We start from the raw sequence: 20,893 nt of genomic DNA on the forward strand, positions 1-20,893 counted from the left end.
GATTGTTCAGGGAAATTGCATTGATACTTATGGAGAAGTCCATCACCTTCGATTGTACCACAATGTATCAGTCTCTGTGTATAATGTTTTCCTGGTTCTGCTCCTTTCGCTCTGCATCACTTCCTGGAGGTTGTTCCAGTTCACATGGAATTCCTCCACTTTATTATTCCTTTTAGCACAATAATATTCCATCACCAACATATACCACAATTTGTTTAGCCATTCCCCAATTGAGGGGCATCCCCTCATTTTCCAATTTTTGGCCACCACAAAGAGCGCAGCTATGAATATTTTTGTACAAGTCTTTTTGTCCATTATCTCTTTGGGGTACAAGCCCAGCAGTGCTATGGCTGGATCAAAGGGCAGACAGTCTTTTATCGCCCTTTGGGCATAGTTCCAAATTGCCCTCCAGAATGGTTGGATCAATTCACAACTCCACCAGCAATGAATTAATGTCCCCACTTTGCCACATCCCCTCCAGCATTCATTACTTTGCATAGCTGTCATGTTAGCCAATCTGCTAGGTGTGAGATGATACATCAGAGTTGTTTTGATTTGCATCTCTCTGATTATAAGAGATGTAGAGCACTTTTTCATGTGCTTATTAATAGTTTTGATTTCTTTGGCTGAGAATTGCCTGTTCATGTCCCTTGCCCATTTCTCAATTGGAGAATGGCTTGATTTTTTGTACAATTGATTTAGTTCTTTATAAATTTTAGTAATTAAACCCTTGTCAGAGGTTTTTATGAAGATTGTTTCCCAATTTGTTGCTACCCTTCTGATTTTGGTTACATTGGTTTTGTTTGTACAAAAACTTTTTAATTTGATGTAATCCAGATTATTTATTTTGCATTTTGTAATTCTTTCTAATTCTTGCTTGGTTTTGAAGTATTTCCCTTCCCAAAGGTCTGACATGTATACTATTCTGTGTCCGCCTAATTTTCTTATAGTTTCCTTCTTTATGTTCAAGTCATTCATCCATTTTGAATTTATCTTGGTGTAGGGTGTGAGGTGTTGATCTAAGCCTAATCTTTCCCACACTGTCCTCCAATTTTCCCAACAGTTTTTATGAAATAGTGGATTTTTGTCCCAAAAGCTGGGATCTTTGGGTTTGTCATATACTGTCTTGCTGAGGTTGCTTGCCCCCAGTCTATTCCACTGATTCTCCTTTCTGTCTCTTAGCCAGTACCAAATTGTTTTGATGACCGCTGCTTTATAATATAGTCTGAGATCTGGGACTGCAAGACCCCCTTCCTTTGTATTTTTTTTTCATTAATTCCCTGGGTATCCTTGATCTTTTGTTTTTCCAAATGAACTTTGTTATGTTTTTTTCTAAATCAGTAAAAAAAATTTTTGGGAGTTCCATGGGTATGGCACTAAATAGATAGATGAGTTTGGGTAGGATGGTCATTTTTATTATATTGGCTCGTCCTACCCATGAGCAGTTAATGTTCTTCCAATTGTTCAAGTCTAGTTTTAGTTGTGTGGAAAGTGTTTTGTAGTTGTGTTCATATAGATCCTGTGTTTGTCTCGGGAGATAGATTCCTAAGTATTTTATTTTGTCTTGGGTAATTTTGAATGGGATTTCTCTTTCTAGTTCTTGCTGCTGAGCTGTGTTGGAATTATATAGAAATGCTGATGACTTATGTGGGTTTATTTTGTATCCTGCAACTTTGCTAAAGTTGTTGATTATTTCAATTAGCTTTTTGGTTGAATCTCTAGGATTCTTTAAGTAGACCATCATGTCATCTGCAAAGAGTGATAATTTGGTCTCCTCCTTGCCTATTTTGATGCCTTCAATTTCTTTTTCTTCTCTAATTGCTACTGCTAGTGTTTCTAATACAATGTCAAATAATAGAGGTGATAATGGGCATCCTTGTTTCACTCCTGATCTTAATGGGAATGGATTTAGTTTATCCCCATTGCAGATGATATTAGCTGATGGTTTTAGATATATACTGTTTATTATTTTTAGGAATGACCCTTCTATTCCTATGCTTTCTAGTGTTTTTAGTAGGAATGGGTGTTGTATTTTATCAAAGGCTTTTTCTGCATCTATTGAGATAATCATGTGATTCTTGTTGGTTTGCTTGTTGATGTGGTCAATTATGTGGATAGTTTTCCTAATGTTGAACCAGCCCTGCATCCCTGGTATGAATCCTACTTGATCATGGTGGATGACCCTTCTAATCACTTGCTGGAGTCTTTTTGCTAGTATCCTATTTAAGATTTTTGCATCTATATTCATTAGGGAGATTGGCCTATAGTTTTCTTTCTCTGTTTTTGGCCTGCCTGGCTTTGGAATTAGTACCATGCTTGTGTCATAAAAGGAGTTTGGTAGGACTCCCTCTTTGCTTATTATGTCGAATAGTTTGTATAATATTGGGGTTAACTGTTCTCTGAATGTTTGATAGAATTCACTGGTGAATCCATCAGGCCCCGGGGATTTTTTCTTAGGCAGTTCTTTGATGGCTTGATGGATTTCAATTTCTGATATGGGATTATTTAAGAAAACTATTTCTTCTTCTGTTAGTCTAGGCAATTTATATTTTTGTAAATATTCATCCATATCACCTAGATTGGTAAATTTATTGCCATATAGTTGGGCAAAGTAGTTTTTAATGATTGCCTTAATTTCCTCTTCATTTGAGGTGAGATCCCCCTTTTCATCCTTGATGCTATTAATTTGCCTTTCTTCTTTCCTTTTTTTAATTAAATTAACCAGTACTTTGTCTATTTTGTCTGTTTTTTCAAAGTACCAGCTTCTAGTCTTGTTTATTAGCTCAATAGTTCTGTCACTTTCTATTTTATTAATTTCTCCCTTAATTTTTAGGATCTCTAGTATGGTTTTCTTCTGGGGGTTTTTAATTTGTTCATTCTCAAGTTTTTTGATTTGCATTTCCAATTCCTTGGTCTCTGTCCTCCCTAATTTGTTAATATATGCACTCAGGGATATGAATTTTCCTCTAAGTACTGCCTTGGCTGCATCCCATAAGGTTTGAAAGGATGTTTCGCCGTTGTCATTTTCTTCAACGAAATTGTTAATTGTTTCTATGATTTCTTCTCTAACTATCCGATTTTGGAGTATCATGTTATTTAATTTCCAATTAATTTTTGATTTGGGTCTCCATGTACCCTTGCCGATCAATATTTTAATTGCCTTGTGATCTGAAAAGGCTGCAGTTAATATTTCTGCTTTTCTGCATTTAAGTGCCATGTTTCTATGACCTAGTGTATGATCTATTTTTGTGAATGTGCCATGTGGTGCTGAAAAGAAGGTGTATTCTTTTTTGTCCCTATTTATTTTTCTCCATATGTCTATTAATTCTAATTTTTCTAAGATTTCATTCACCTCTTTTACCTCTTTCTTATTTATTTTTTGATTTGATTTATCTAAATTTGATAGTGGTTGGTTCAAGTCTCCCACTAATATGGTTTTACTGTCTAATTCCTCCTTCAATTCTCCTAGTTTCTCTATTAAAAATTGGATGCTATACCATTTGGTGCATACATGTTGATTAGTGATATTTCCTCATTGTCTATACTTCCTTTTAGCAGAATATATTTACCTTCCCTGTCCCTTTTGATCAGGTCTATTTGTACTTTGGCTTTGTCAGATATCATGATTGCAACTCCTGCCTTCTTTCTATCGGTTGAGGCCCAAAAGGTCTTACTCCAACCTTTAATTCTAACCTTGTGAGTGTCAACCCGTCTCATATGTGTTTCTTGAAGACAACATATGGTAGGGTTTTGTGTTCTAATCCAATCTGCTATTTGTCTGCGTTTTATGGGTGAGTTCATCCCATTCACGTTCAAAGTTATGATTGTTATTTGTGGATTCGCTGGCATTTTGATGTCTTCCCCTAGTTCTGACCTTTCTTCTTTAGCTTTCTCCTTTTGAACCAGTGATTTACTTTAGGTCAGTCCCCCTAGTCCCCTCCCTTGAGATGCTTCCCTTTCTAGCCCCTCTGTTTTTATGCTCCCTTCCCCTCCCCCCTCTCCTTCCCTCCCTTTTTGTGCTCCCTCCCCCCTCCCCCTCCTTAATTTTCCTTTCTTTCTTGCCCTAATGGATAAGATAGAATTCAGGATCCCACTGGATCTAGATGTTCTTCCCTCTCAGATTTGATTTCACTGAGAGTAAGGTTTAAGTACTTCCACTTCACGCTCTCTTCCTCTCCTTCTCATATGAGAGTTCTTCCCCTCCCCTTCCCATGTGTATCTTTATATGGGAAAGTTTATTCTATTGATTCCCCCCCTATTTCTTGAAGTTAATCTTAGTATTATCACGGTTCCCCCCTCCCTTTTCCTTTTTTTGCCCCAACTTTCCCTAAATCTTCTTGATTCCCCAATCTTTCCCTATGCATGTTTCTTCTAACTACTCTTATGATGATACAATTTATGAGAGTTACACAAAACATTTTCCCCACATATTAATATATATAATTAGATGTAAATGTAGTCCTTATAGAAGAGAGTTTGACTTAAAGAGAAAGATAAGATTTATCTCCTTTTCCCTTTCTTTCATATTTACCTTTTCATGTTTCTCTTGCTTTCTGTGCTTGGATATCGAACTTTCCACAGAGCTCTGGTCTTTTCTTAGCAAATGCTTGGAAATCTTCTATTTTGTTGAATGCCCATACTTTCCCCTGGAAGTATATAGTCAGTTTTGCTGGGTAGTTGATTCTTGGTTGGAGACCCAGCTCTCTTGCCTTTCTAAATATCGTGTTCCATGCTTTGCGGTCTCTTAGTGTGTTAGCCGCTAAGTCATGTGTGATCCTTATGGGAGCCCCCTTATATCTGAAGCTCTTCTTCTTGGCTTCTTGTAGGATTTTCTCCTTTACTTGGAAGCTCTTGAATTTGGCAATTACATTCCTAGGCGTTGTCTTTTGGGGATTTAGTATAGAAGGTGTTCTATGAATCCTTTCTATTTCTATTTTGCCCCCTTGCTCCAGAACGTGGGGGCAATTTTCTTTTATAATCTCCTCTAGAATAAAATCCAATTTGTTGTTTACCTCTGGTTTTTCTGGGAGACCGATGATACGGAGATTTTCTCGTCTTCCTCTGTTCTCCAGGTCCGTGACCTTCTCAGTGAGATATTTTATGTTTTCTTCCAATTCATTAATTGTTCGGGTTTGCTTTATTGATTCTTGCTGTTTTATCATCTCACTTTCTTCTAGGTGCTTGATTCTGGTCATTAGGGACTGGATTTGCTTTTCAGCCTTGTCTGCCCTTGTATTGGATGCTTCGAGTTCTTTTTCCAATTGAGCAGTCTTATCTGTCAGACAGCTGATCTCTTTCTCCCATTTTTCTTTCCAGAAGGTTTCCATCTTTTGGATAAGTTCCAGTTTGAGATCTTCCAGAGCTTGTTGATAGTTTCCATTTTGGGAGGCGTGTTCTGAATTTTTTTGGATTTCCTCTTCATTCTCCTCTTTCCCTTGGGTACTTCCACCATAAAAGTTTTCAATAGTCACTTTTTTCCCTTTCTTCCTGGAGGCTTGATTTTGGGCCATGTGAGCCATCCCTTTGGTGGTTTTATTTCCCTTTCCTTTTTGGTCTGGGGTCTGGGTTATAAGAGTGGTTTTTCTGTGAATTTAGGTTGCTTCAGACTAGTTCTTCCCAGCCTCCGAGCCCAGGTATTCAGCTCCGCCCAGATAATCCGTGCGCCTTGTTCAGCGCAGCCCGCCCGAAGTCCGCTGGCTTCTCCAGTGAAAGCGCCCTGAGACGTTTTTTCCTGGCAGTCCCCAGATCCCAAGGACCCTGGAGTGCCCCCCCAGACAGAGACGCTCCCCACTCACTCGCTGTCCCGGTGAGCGCTCAGGTAGCTCACTCTGGTTTAGTGGGGGAGGTGGGGTGGGGGAAGGGCGGCTCAGTTCACTTTTCTGTGCAAGCTTTTCCTTCTTATTTTAGTGTGGAAATGTTCAAGCCCCACGTACCTTTGCCTCTGTGGGGTACTGGGGAGTCCTTCTGTTCCTCCAAAGGTGATTTTATGCTCCTTTGATGTAGTCTATTTCGTTCGGTGCTGGGGAGAGGAAACGTGCCGCGTCTAGATTGCAGCCATGATTACCCGGAAGTCCGGGACCTTGCTTTTTTAAATGCTAATGAACAGGCCAGAAGAGCTTTAGCTCCCATTAAAGCTACAGGGACCCTGACAGATTTTTTAAGAGCATGCCAAGACATAGGCATGGGTGAGACACGATCTATTTTAACAGTACGTGAGCAGCCGAGAATGCCTAAAGGGCAATGCCATGCGTGCGGCAGGAGAGGTCACTATCGTAGAGCATTTCCAAATAAAAGAACAGGAAAGACCCCAGATATCTGCCCCAAATGCGGAAAGGGCAGGCATTGGGCTTCTGAGTGCAGAGCTGGCAATAAGCGAAGTCTTCCCAACACAGGGTCTAACACCCAGTTAAACTAGACTTCGGGCCAGCCTTGAGCCCAGGAGTAAATCAGGGCAGAACCATGAGGTATTCTTTTCGATTCCCTATAATTGCAGCCGAAAGCATAGTATTAAAAGAGAACTCAGAGCCTACTTGGATTCCAGCTAGCTTTCGTTTCCCAGTACCTCAAGGTGCTAAAGGGTTAATACTAGGCAACCCTGACCTCATTGCAAAAGGTTTAGAAATCTTTCCTACATTGTTTCAGGATAAGGGGACCAATGGGCTCCACATCCTGGCTGCTGCAAAGCCAGCATTTTGCATTTCAAAGGACACTAATCTAGCTTACCTGACCATATTCCCTGAAGCTGATTTTTCTCTAAAGAGCAAGCTTCAAAAAAGCAGCCTTGACTCCACAACCCTAGGATTGTTTTGGTCTCAAAAAGTGACTCAGGATAGGATGGTAATGTCTTTGTTTGTAGAAGACAGGGTTATCTCAGGCATCCTGGATTCTGGAGCAGACATCTCGGTGATCTCTGCTACGGATTGGCCAGAATCATGGGAAGTCATTGAACCTCACCAGAAGTTAATAGGCATAGGCACGCCTGAGCATATTCTCCAATCAGTGAATACTTTATCGTGGTCTGATAGTGAAGGACATAGAGGTATATTTAAACCTTATGTACTAGATATTGCCCAATCTCTTTGGGGCAGAGAGGTTATGTCCGCTATGAACATAACATTGACCACATCGGACAAACTGCACACAGAATTTGTGGGTGCGGCAAGCGTCTTCCCGCTATTCGCTGACCCTATCACGTGGTTAAATTCCAAACCCATTTGGATTAACAAATGGCCTATATCTAAGGAGAAATTAGTACATTTAGAGGCCATAATACAGGAACAATTAAGCTTAGGTCACATACGAGAATCAAACAGTCCCTGGAACACCCCGATTTTTCTGGTGCCAAAGAAGGCAGGGAAGTGGAGGCTAGTACATGATCTTAGGAAGATCAATGAACAGCTAGTGGACATGGGGACAAGGCAACCGGGATTACCTTCCCCGGGTCCGATTCCCATAAACTGGAATCTGATAGTTATAGATTTGAAGGATTGTTTTTTCAATATCCGCCTGTCCCCACAAGATTGTCACAGATTCGCATTCTCTGTACCCTCAATAAATTATAGTACTCCTTTCAAAAGATACGAATGGCTCTGCCTTCCACAGGGCCTTCGTGTCAGTAGTTGTTTATGCCAGAAATATGTAGCTTATGCCCTAGAAAAGGTTAGACATAAACACGCAAAATATCACATAATCCAATATGTGGATGACATTCTGTTAGTGGCGCCATCTAGTGGCGAGGTGGAGATATTGCTCTCAGATGCCACCAAAGCTTTAACAGCGGCAAATCTGGTGATCTCTAAGGAAAAGATTCAAACCACGCCCCCTTACAAGTACCTAGGAACGCTAGTGTATGATCAAGAGATCTGACCACAGAAAATTGAGATTCGTAGAGATTCCCTGAATACGTTGAACGACTTCCAGAAGTTGTTAGGTGATATTAATTGGCTCAGACCTTTTCTAAAAATCTCTACAGGACAGTTAGAAAACCTCTATGCCACTTTAAAGGGAGATGCTGCTTTATCATCCCCTAGAACACTGTCTCCCAAAGCGGAGGAGGAGTTAAAGGTAGTGGAAGAAGCGGTGTCAAAAGCCAGATTGTATAGAATTGATCCATCATTACCCTTAATAGCATCTGTTCTACAGACAAGGTATACTCCCACAGGTGCTTTACATCAGGATCAACACATCATAGAATGGATTCACTTAGCCAATCAAGAAACTAAATCCCTCACTAGCTATCTAGAACTTATCATTTTACTGATTACTTTGAAAATTGAGGACTTACTAGAAGTGGACATGGCTGGTTCTAGACTTGCTATTGAAGCAGGTCCTATACAGAACACGCAGTGGAAGATAGTGGCTGCCACACAGCCAATATACACGTTTAAGGTCAAGGTGAAAAACTCAGGACTTGATCTTGAGTATGACAGTCACATCAATGTCACTGCATGTGTTTTTGCTCCTTATGTAATGCTAGTAGGTAACAGCCTTCGAATTTTTAAAAATGACCAAGGTCTATATGAGATCAACTGCACAAAATGTCGACTACATCAATGCCTTAGTCCTAAAAACCAAGATTCATATGTTGCTATTATGTATCATCCACCTTTAATGTGGGTACCTGTCGACTTGACAGAGACGTGGGCATCTACGCCTACTGTGCACATTGTTCAAAAGGCATTTAACATGGTTATACACAGGTCCAAGAGAATGGTCTTGGAAGTTATAGGAGCCGTAGTCTCAGTAATTGCCATGATCACATCACTAACCACGGCAACATTGGCATTAACTTCCTCTATCCCGAACCATGAGTTCATACAGGAAGTGGTGTCTAACTCTTCCAAATTATGGCACACTCAGCAGAGTATTGACTTAGCTTATAGAGATGAGCTGGACAGTTTAAAAGATGCTGTGTTTTGGTTAGGTAAAGAGGTTGAAGCTTTACACGCAAGAATTACTTATCCCTGTCATTACAATCAAACGGGTTATTGTATTACTCCGTTGCCATATGATAATGTGTCATATGAATGGCAACTGATCGTTCAGCACATCAAGGGTGCTTGGGGAAGTCATAACAGCACCTTGGACATTATTAAATTGCAACAGCAGATCAACAGATTAGACCAAATTGTATATGAGAATGAGGCTGCAAACATAGCTGCAAATTGGGAAGCAACTTTATCTTCCCTGGATCCCCAAAATTGGTTTGGTAGAGCTAACTTAACCAGCATTGGTACTATCATTTTATTCATATTATTGGCTATTGGTTTGATTATACTTTGCGGCAGAAGCTGTAAAAACAGAGCCTACATTCAAGGCATACTGCCAGAATTGGCACGGTCTTATCACACTAGGCAATTGGTGCCTGAAAATGTTGAATTGAACACGACCGTTCCATGAAAGACCAGAGTATCATGATATTTTACATTCCAATCTTTGCTATATACTGAGAATGTGAAGGCATGTTTGCTATGTCACATGTCTGTCCCTCCTGAATTGTTCAGAGAGGATGTTTTTTCTTTAAAGGGATCTCTCCCACCACACAATCAAAAAGAAAAGGGAGAGGAATCTTATACAGATCAGTATTTCTAAGAAATCTTACAGAGATCAGTATTTTGCTATAAGATCAGTATTTATATTTTTAAAGGACACTTTTTAAAGTCACTTTTGATTGATCAACCTTGATTTTTTCTTTTACACTATTAAGGCCAGAACTTTGAGTATAAAGAAGGTACTGTTAATGCTCTGATCCAAATTATGAAGGTGCAAAGATTTCTAGAATTACAGTCACCTTACGGTCAGTAAACATGAGAACATGACAGCAATTGTTAATTTTCAGTTGACCATTCTGGAGAGTGATGTCTGATTGCATGTAAGGGGAATCACCCCACCTCCCCCACTAAACCAGAGTGAGCTACCTGAGCGCTCACCAGGACAGCGAGTGAGTGGGGAGCGTCTCTGTCTGGGGGGGCACTCCAGGGTCCTTGGGATCTGGGGACTGCCAGGAAAAAACGTCTCAGGGCGCTTTCACTGGAGAAGCCAGCGGACTTCGGGCGGGCTGCACTGAACAAGGCGCGCTGATTATCTGGGCGGAGCTGAATACCTGGGCTCGGAGGCTGGGAAGAACTAGTCTGAAGCAACCTAAATTCACAGAAAAACCACTCTTATAACCCAGACCCCAGACCAAAAAGGAAAGGGATATAAAACCACCAAAGGGATGGCTCACATGGCCCAAAATCAAGCCTCCAGGAAGAAAGGGAAAAAAGTGACTATTGAAAACTTTTATGGTGGAAGTACCCAAGGAAAAGGGGAGAATGAGGAGGAAATCCAAAAAAATTCAGAACACGCCTCCCAAAATGGAAACTATCAACAAGCTCTGGAAGATCTCAAACTGGAACTTATCCAAAAGATGGAAACCTTCTGGAAAGAAAAATGGGAGAAAGAGATCAGCTGTCTGACAGATAAGACTGCTCAATTGGAAAAAGAACTCGAAGCATCCAATACAAGGGCAGACAAGGCTGAAAAGCAAATCCAGTCCCTAATGACCAGAATCAAGCACCTAGAAGAAAGTGAGATGATAAAACAGCAAGAATCAATAAAGCAAACCCGAACAATTAATGAATTGGAAGAAAACATAAAATATCTCACTGAGAAGGTTACGGACCTGGAGAACAGAGGAAGACGAGAAAATCTCCGTATCATCGGTCTCCCAGAAAAACCAGAGGTAAACAACAAATTGGATTTTATTCTAGAGGAGATTATAAAAGAAAATTGCCCCCACGTTCTGGAGCAAGGGGGCAAAATAGAAATAGAAAGGATTCATAGAACACCTTCTATACTAAATCCCCAAAAGACAACGCCTAGGAATGTAATTGCCAAATTCAAGAGCTTCCAAGTAAAGGAGAAAATCCTACAAGAAGCCAAGAAGAAGAGCTTCAGATATAAGGGGGCTCCCATAAGGATCACACATGACTTAGCGGCTAACACACTAAGAGACCGCAAAGCATGGAACACGATATTTAGAAAGGCAAGAGAGCTGGGTCTCCAACCAAGAATCAACTACCCAGCAAAACTGACTATATACTTCCAGGGGAAAGTATGGGCATTCAACAAAATAGAAGATTTCCAAGCATTTGCTAAGAAAAGACCAGTGCTCTGTGGAAAGTTCGATATCCAAGCACAGAAAGCAAGAGAAACATGAAAAGGTAAATATGAAAGAAAGGGAAAAGGAGATAAATCTTATCTTTCTCTTTAAGTCAAACTCTCTTCTATAAGGACTACATTTACATCTAATTATATATATTAATATGTGGGGAAAATGTTTTGTGTAACTCTCATAAATTGTATCATCATAAGAGTAGTTAGAAGAAACATGCATAGGGAAAGATTGGGGAATCAAGAAGATTTGGGGAAAGTTGGGGCAAAAAAAGGAAAAGGGAGGGGGGAACCGTGATAATACTAAGATTAACTTCAAGAAATAGGGGGGGAATCAATAGAATAAACTTTCCCATATAAAGATACACATGGGAAGGGGAGGGGAAGAACTCTCATATGAGAAGGAGAGGAAGAGAGCGTGAAGTGGAAGTACTTAAACCTCACTCTCAGTGAAATCAAATCTGAGAGGGAAGAACATCTAGATCCAGTGGGATCCTGAATTCTATCTTATCCATTAGGGCAAGAAATAAAGGAAAATTAAGGAGGGGGAGGGGGGAGGGAGCACAAAAAGGGAGGGAAGGAGAGGGGGGAGGGGAAGGGAGCATAAAAACAGAGGGGCTAGAAAGGGAAGCATCTCAAGGGAGGGGACTAGGGGGACTGACCTAAAGTAAATCACTGGTTCAAAAGGAGAAAGCTAAAGAAGAAAGGTCAGAACTAGGGGAAGACATCAAAATGCCAGCGAATCCACAAATAACAATCATAACTTTGAACGTGAATGGGATGAACTCACCCATAAAACGCAGACAAATAGCAGATTGGATTAGAACACAAAACCCTACCATATGTTGTCTTCAAGAAACACATATGAGACGGGTTGACACTCACAAGGTTAGAATTAAAGGTTGGAGTAAGACCTTTTGGGCCTCAACCGATAGAAAGAAGGCAGGAGTTGCAATCATGATATCTGACAAAGCCAAAGTACAAATAGACCTGATCAAAAGGGACAGGGAAGGTAAATATATTCTGCTAAAAGGAAGTATAGACAATGAGGAAATATCACTAATCAACATGTATGCACCAAATAGTATAGCATCCAAATTTTTAATAGAGAAACTAGGAGAATTGAAGGAGGAATTAGACAGTAAAACCATATTAGTGGGAGACTTGAACCAACCACTCTCAAATTTAGATAAATCAAATCAAAAAATAAATAAGAAAGAGGTAAAAGAGGTGAATGAAATCTTAGAAAAATTAGAATTAATAGACATATGGAGAAAAATAAATAGGGACAAAAAAGAATACACCTTCTTTTCAGCACCACATGGCACATTCACAAAAATAGATCATACACTAGGTCATAGAAACATGGCACTTAAATGCAGAAAAGCAGAAATATTAACTGCAGCCTTTTCAGATCACAAGGCAATTAAAATATTGATCGGCAAGGGTACATGGAGACCCAAATCAAAAATTAATTGGAAATTAAATAACATGATACTCCAAAATCGGATAGTTAGAGAAGAAATCATAGAAACAATTAACAATTTCGTTGAAGAAAATGACAACGGCGAAACATCCTTTCAAACCTTATGGGATGCAGCCAAGGCAGTACTTAGAGGAAAATTCATATCCCTGAGTGCATATATTAACAAATTAGGGAGGACAGAGACCAAGGAATTGGAAATGCAAATCAAAAAACTTGAGAATGAACAAATTAAAAACCCCCAGAAGAAAACCATACTAGAGATCCTAAAAATTAAGGGAGAAATTAATAAAATAGAAAGTGACAGAACTATTGAGCTAATAAACAAGACTAGAAGCTGGTACTTTGAAAAAACAGACAAAATAGACAAAGTACGGGTTAATTTAATTAAAAAAAGGAAAGAAGAAAGGCAAATTAATAGCATCAAGGATGAAAAGGGGGATCTCACCTCAAATGAAGAGGAAATTAAGGCAATCATTAAAAACTACTTTGCCCAACTATATGGCAATAAATTTACCAATCTAGGTGATATGGATGAATATTTACAAAAATATAAATTGCCTAGACTAACAGAAGAAGAAATAGTTTTCTTAAATAATCCCATATCAGAAATTGAAATCCATCAAGCCATCAAAGAACTGCCTAAGAAAAAATCCCCGGGGCCTGATGGATTCACCAGTGAATTCTATCAAACATTCAGAGAACAGTTAACCCCAATATTATACAAACTATTCGACATAATAAGCAAAGAGGGAGTCCTACCAAACTCCTTTTATGACACAAGCATGGTACTAATTCCAAAGCCAGGCAGGCCAAAAACAGAGAAAGAAAACTATAGGCCAATCTCCCTAATGAATATAGATGCAAAAATCTTAAATAGGATACTAGCAAAAAGACTCCAGCAAGTGATTAGAAGGGTCATCCACCATGATCAAGTAGGATTCATACCAGGGATGCAGGGCTGGTTCAACATTAGGAAAACTATCCACATAATTGACCACATCAACAAGCAAACCAACAAGAATCACATGATTATCTCAATAGATGCAGAAAAAGCCTTTGATAAAATACAACACCCATTCCTACTAAAAACACTAGAAAGCATAGGAATAGAAGGGTCATTCCTAAAAATAATAAACAGTATATATCTAAAACCATCAGCTAATATCATCTGCAATGGGGATAAACTAAATCCATTCCCATTAAGATCAGGAGTGAAACAAGGATGCCCATTATCACCTCTATTATTTGACATTGTATTAGAAACACTAGCAGTAGCAATTAGAGAAGAAAAAGAAATTGAAGGCATCAAAATAGGCAAGGAGGAGACCAAATTATCACTCTTTACAGATGACATGATGGTCTACTTAAAGAATCCTAGAGATTCAACCAAAAAGCTAATTGAAATAATCAACAACTTTAGCAAAGTTGCAGGATACAAAATAAACCCACATAAGTCATCAGCATTTCTATATAATTCCAACACAGCTCAGCAGCAAGAACTAGAAAGAGAAATCCCATTCAAAATTACCCAAGACAAAATAAAATACTTAGGAATCTATCTCCCGAGACAAACACAGGATCTATATGAACACAACTACAAAACACTTTCCACACAACTAAAACTAGACTTGAACAATTGGAAGAACATTAACTGCTCATGGGTAGGACGAGCCAATATAATAAAAATGACCATCCTACCCAAACTCATCTATCTATTTAGTGCCATACCCATGGAACTCCCAAAAATTTTTTTTACTGATTTAGAAAAAAACATAACAAAGTTCATTTGGAAGAACAAAAGATCAAGGATACCCAGGGAATTAATGAAAAAAAATACCTAAGGAAGGGGGTCTTGCAGTCCCAGATCTCAGACTATATTATAAAGCAGCGGTCATCAAAACAATTTGGTACTGGCTAAGAGATAGAAAGGAGGATCAGTGGAATAGACTGGGGGCAAGCAACCTCAGCAAGACAGTATATGACAAACCCAAAGATCCCAGCTTTTGGGACAAAAATCCACTATTTCATAAAAACTGTTGGGAAAATTGGAGGACAGTGTGGGAAAGATTAGGCTTAGATCAACACCTCACACCCTACACCAAGATAAATTCAAAATGGATGAATGACTTGAACATAAAGAAGGAAACTATAAGAAAATTAGGCGAACACAGAATAGTATACATGTCAGACCTTTGGGAAGGGAAATACTTCAAAACCAAGCAAGAATTAGAAAGAATTACAAAATGTAAAATAAATAATCTGGATTACATCAAATTAAAAAGTTTTTGTACAAACAAAACCAATGTAACCAAAATCAGAAGGGTAGCAACAAATTGGGAAACAATCTTCATAAAAACCTCTGACAAGGGTTTAATTACTAAAATTTATAAAGAACTAAATCAATTGTACAAAAAATCAAGCCATTCTCCAATTGACAAATGGGCAAGGGACATGAACAGGCAATTCTCAGCCAAAGAAATCAAAACTATTAATAAGCACATGAAAAAGTGCTCTACATCTCTTATAATCAGAGAGATGCAAATCAAAACAACTCTGAGGTATCATCTCACACCTAGCAGATTGGCTAACATGACAGCTATGCAAAGTAATGAATGTGGAGGGGATGTGGCAAAGTGGGGACATTAATTCATTGCTGGTGGAGTTGTGAATTGATCCAACCATTCTGGAGGGCAATTTGGAACTATGCCCAAAGGGCGATAAAAGACTGTCTGCCCTTTGATCCAGCCATAGCACTGCTGGGCTTGTACCCCAAAGAGATAATGGACAAAAAGACTTGTACAAAAATATTCATAGCTGCGCTCTTTGTGGTGGCCAAAAATTGGAAAATGAGGGGATGCCCCTCAATTGGGGAATGGCTAAACAAATTGTGGTATATGTTGGTGATGGAATATTATTGTGCTAAAAGGAATAATAAAGTGGAGGAATTCCATGTGAACTGGAACAACCTCCAGGAAGTGATGCAGAGCGAAAGGAGCAGAACCAGGAAAACATTATACACAGAGACTGATACATTGTGGTACAATCGAAGGTGATGGACTTCTCCATAAGTATCAATGTAATTTCCCTGAACAATCTGCAGGGATCTAAAAAAAAAAATACTACCCACAAGCAGAGGATAAACTGTGGGAGTAAAAACACCGCTGAAAAGCAACTGCTTGACCACAGGGTTGGAGGAGATAAGACTGAGGAGAGACTCTAAATGAACACTATAATGCAAACTCCAACAACAGGGAAATGGGTTCGAGTCAAGAACACATGTGATAACCAGTGGAATCATGCGTCGGCTATGGGAGAGGGAAAGGCGGGGGGGGGGGGAAGGGGAGGAAAAGAAAATGATCTTTGTTTCCAGTGAATAATGTATGAAAACGACCAAATAAAATAATATTAAAATTAAAAAAAATAATAATTGTCTACTGACTCAATTATTCACATCTCTAAAGTCGGCTTGTTCACGCCCTTCACGGGATCAAAACTTCTACTCTATCTCTATCCTCTCTCTCTCACCTTTACAGCCTCTCGCAGGCCGGGAGGCCATATTCACTCTCAATAGCTTTCAGTTTGAACCCCACAACTTCCAAATAACTCTGATTATGTCCTTTAGCGATGTTTCAGTGTAACCAAATTGAAGTGCGAAGCATTTTCCTGTACTTCTCTCAAACCTGTCCAAAGTAGAATAGAACCTTCAATTTAGTTTTCTTTTAACTCAAAATATTGCTGCATTCCTAATTAAATTCCATCAATATTATTCCAATTATATCTATTTCATACCAGAATTCATAGTATCAGTTAGTATCTCTATTCATTACTCTTATTGAAGTGGAGCACTTCATAAAATGAATCCAGACACGCCCAAAATCCAATTATGAACTTATATAGATAGGTTATAAGACATAAAGTTATTTCCTTTCACATACAGGTTCTTATTTGGCAGGCAAGCAAACCTTATCACAGATGTAGTTATGCTTAGAGGTCAGTGAGGAGTGGACAATCCTTAGGTTTGTCCTCAGGGGTTGGTTACTTTCACATGTACTTAATCACTTCTCCTCTAGTTAGCTGCATGTTACCTGGCATTCCAGCCTGACCTCTTTGATATTCCTGAAATTCCTTTTGTTTCCCGACCCTCCTAATTCTTATCCTTTGGCTAATTATAGTCCATTCCCTGGCCTGCCTAACCTGCTTGACCTCCTGGGGGTGGGGGGAAGGGGAATGGGTTTGTTTCCTGAGAAGAATGTAGGAAGGGATAGATCTACTTTTTCTACTTCAATTTAATTGTCTTCTCTTATTGGGAGACTACTTCATTATTTCTTCTGGCTTCTCTTCTATACCATTATTGTAAGTAGAGGAAAGGCACTAGACTGTAATTAATCCTCATGACAAGCCCTCTCAATTTCAGGGCTGCTTAAATTTCTCTTGTTAAGGACAAACAGTTTGCATATCATAAGCCCTTAACCTTTTTAGGTGGAACAAATATAGTACAAATGAACACATAATTTATAGCTGAATACATGTTCATCTCTAGATCACAAATTCCTTTCTATGCATTTTAAAATAATTCCTATGACCGTAGTCAAATAAAATACTGTTTAGCTCAATATTAGTATTATGAAATCCTAAGCACAGATTACCCACTTTGAAAACTTCTTGTGTTACATGATTTCTAGTTCTTACAGCACATGCATTAAAATAAAACTGATCTGAAAGATCCCCAATTTTAAATCCTAGAATAAGTTCTTCTCAACAACATAACAGTTTCTTCTGGATGACTTTTACATCTATAAAGTAGCCATACGATTTCTGTCCTCATAGAATAAAACATTTCTTCTCTGTGTCAGGCAATCACATTTCGACAATCCTCAAAAATTCACCGAAACCATTATGCATTGCAATATCTAACAAAACAACCCTCTAACCATGAGTTTTTTGTGCTCAATAAAAAATCTGGCTAACATTTCACATGTACTGACAAACACCACAATACACTATATTTGCACCATATCAAAATCATTAGCAATCCTCCCAAGTTGAGAATTGATTTTTAAATGCAAATTGCTAACTGTGGAGTAAAAAATCTCCCTTTTCTGCTCAGAATTTCTCTCTTTCGCACCTTTGGGGGACCATCCAAGGGAAGAAAGAGGGAAATATAATTGAACAGGTATTTGCTTTTGTCCTCTGCTAAGGAATTTTGACAGTGGAAAGTTCAAGCATGCAACTCCACCCTTCTTTTCACATAGAGAAGAGACAGTGAAAAAGACAAAGAAAAACAGTAACATACAAAGGTGTGACAAGCATGCTTTGAGAGGAAAAAATAGGCGTTTTTAGGATCCATTCTTAAGAAAAAAATATTTGCAGGGAGAAAAATTCATTAAAATAGTTTCAGCAAACTTGGGGAAGCTGTGATGAGCTAAGCCATCTGATTGGCTGATCTGACTTTCTTGTTTCCTCTCTCTCTCTGAACTGATCTTATAAAAAAAACTGACTCTTTTTGACTGAGATTTCTTAACAAAATGCTCTTGGAGTATCTGGCCAGTTGAGCTGGAAGTGAGCTGTTTCCTGAGTCTGGCTGATTTTCTCAAGGAAGGAACTTTTAAATCCCCTCCTATTCAGATTCTCTCTCCTGCTTAGGAGCTTGCTGCCAGAGCTAGCACAGCCCCTCCCCCATAACCTAGCCCATTGAGATGCAGGTGTGGGAAGTGGAGGAACAGCCACTACATTCCCCACCTTACCTTCATTCCCAATTTATGGGCAAGGGCTTTGAAGTCCAGATAATGGCTCAGAACCAAGTCCAGGGGGACTGACTGTCCCTGGCCCATGACTGGGATGGAGGAAAGAATCAAGGGCAAAAAAAAAAAAGAGGAAGAGAACAAGACAGAGAAGCCTTAAGCAGAGTGCCAAAAAGAGGATTTTTCTGTGGCTCAGTAACAAAGAGAACAAGACAGAAAAAGAGACAAACAGACAATGAAGAATTCTCTTTCAACTCCCTCCTTTTACTTGTCCTGTGCCTGCATTGCACAGTGCCCATTCACTTAATCTGTGCCCTAGATCGTCCACTAAGGGATTTACTTTGTTGGGGACTCAAACCCCAGTCTCAGGGACTTGCACCCTGGACCACCAGAGACTTGAACCCTGGTGCCCCCGACACAATGTCAGGGCAGAGGGACTCAAACCCCCTTATGTTCAGGATGAGATTTCAAGACACCGGACAATTCTCCCCATCCATCTCACCGCAATCACTACCAACCGTTCCCTATCTGGTTCCTCAAGGAAAAACAGGAAATTCATATACTTGGTGGTACACACTCAGAAACAAGAGGATTAAGATTTTTTCCCTGGGGGCTTGGCATAGGACAACCCCTACAATCCGGGGGTACAGGATCTCTTGTCCACTAAGCCTTATAAATCCAACCAGAGTCCAAATCTCCCTATACACATTCATACAACCATTCACACTTCCCCAGTCTCACCTCTTGAACATTGTCACAGGGCCTGGAAAAAGAGCTTCCCTTGTCACGGTGGTCCTCAGGGGGTCAAAGGGATGATCCCCCAAATGTTAGGGTCCAAGTTGCAGACCACCCAAGGAACACACAAAGACAATGCAATTCAAGCAAGGAAAAGCCTTTATTACTAGCACACTATCACTAGCATGCTAGGGTACAGCTCAGCAAAGCAGTTCTGTCCTCCCAGAGTTGGGACCCTACATATATACCTCACAATATTACTTAGTCTGGATGATTGTTTAAATCCTAGAGCACTTTATGGCTAGTTATTTCTCTGAAATGTTGCAACAGTCCGGAAACACCCTATGGTCAGCTATCTGCTGAAATGTTTGCAATTTATCACATGGGTTGGAGGTCCTGTGCACTTTTTCCTTTACTTCAAAATAACCAAAGACACAGAGACTATGCATGAATCTATGGGAGATCATAGGTCTTTTTATGATGCTTCATATCTGAGGGGACTCCCTGCCTGGCATACAACAAATAGTCAGAAAATATACACTGATGGATAGATTGAGCAATTCCCTTTTTTGCGTGCATCAATGAGAAGTTGGGTGCGGGCACCCCCATTACAGGCTCAACCTTACAGGAACATAACAAGTTAACAGCCAGCCAGCCCTAGTGCCCACCACTACTGTCAGTGTTTCAAGTTAGGAAAAGTCTCTCCTGTCCCCCCTGTACTGGCTAAATCTTCATGAATGTTTGGTTTCTCTTTCTTTCTTTTTGGAAGATCTCGATTTCATGGATAATTCTTGGGCCCTAGAGACTTTTATTCCTCATAAAATTTAATTCTATCTTCCTCAATTTCTCTATTTAAAACCTTTTCCAATTTCTATTCTTTGGGATTGTGAATTCGGACACTTCGTTTGGAAGAATTAGGGGAAGCAATATTTTGCCCATTGCTTTTCTTTTTTAAATTTTATTCAATAGTTTAAAAAACTCAATAAAACAAACATATCTATACACAATGAACAAGATTGTACATAAATGAAGTTACAAATCTCTGCTATGTTTAACTTACTTTTCTTCACATATAAATAATAAATTCTGAACACAAGTATCCTTCCTCCTCCCCACCCTATCTGCATCAAAGAAAGTATTATATGGGAGACCAGTATGTTTATACAATTTAAATCTTTAATGTTTTTACCTTTCAGTTTACATGCTGGAGGTAACATTCACAATTTATTCTTCTAGTATTAATTCTGTCATTGTGTATAGTGTTCTCTTGGTTCTACTCATTTCACTATTCATTAGCCTGTGTAGTTCTTTCCCAGTTCCTTAAAAATTTCCCGGTTTATCACTACTTACAGCATAGTACTGTTCAACCACAATCATGTACCACAATTGGTATAGCCAATTCCCAATTAATGGGCATCCCTTCAGTTGCCAATTCTTTGAACCCACAAAGTGAGTTACTTTAAATTTTTTAGAACATATGAGTTCTTTTCCCTTTCCTCTGATCATCTTGGAAAACAGACACAGTTATGGGATTCTTGAGTCTATACAATTTTATGACTATATGTGTAGGTCTGAATAACTCTTCACAATGGATGGATTGGCTGGTTTACAGTTCCACCAACAATGTATTTGTTCTTTTTTCCCACATCCCCTCCAATAATTGCCCTTTGGTCAGTTTAGCCAATCTGCTCTGTATGAAAGAATATCTCAGAAGTTGGCATTTCTCTAATCACTAGTGACTTGGAGCACTTTTTTCATATAACTATATATGGCTTTG

The 20,893-nt window shown here is 39.2% G+C and overlaps 1 protein-coding gene across 1 annotated transcript in view; it reads right to left on the reverse strand.

Moving 5' to 3' along the window:
• LOC103102546 (transient receptor potential cation channel subfamily M member 2-like) overlaps positions 1–20,893 on the reverse strand; it is an 84,245-nt gene that overhangs the window by 48,013 nt on the left and 15,339 nt on the right. The gene's annotated exons all lie outside the window — the stretch shown is intronic.

This window comes from Monodelphis domestica, chromosome 5, assembly GCF_027887165.1.
Source record: "Monodelphis domestica isolate mMonDom1 chromosome 5, mMonDom1.pri, whole genome shotgun sequence".
Classification (NCBI taxonomy): domain Eukaryota; kingdom Metazoa; phylum Chordata; class Mammalia; order Didelphimorphia; family Didelphidae; genus Monodelphis; species Monodelphis domestica.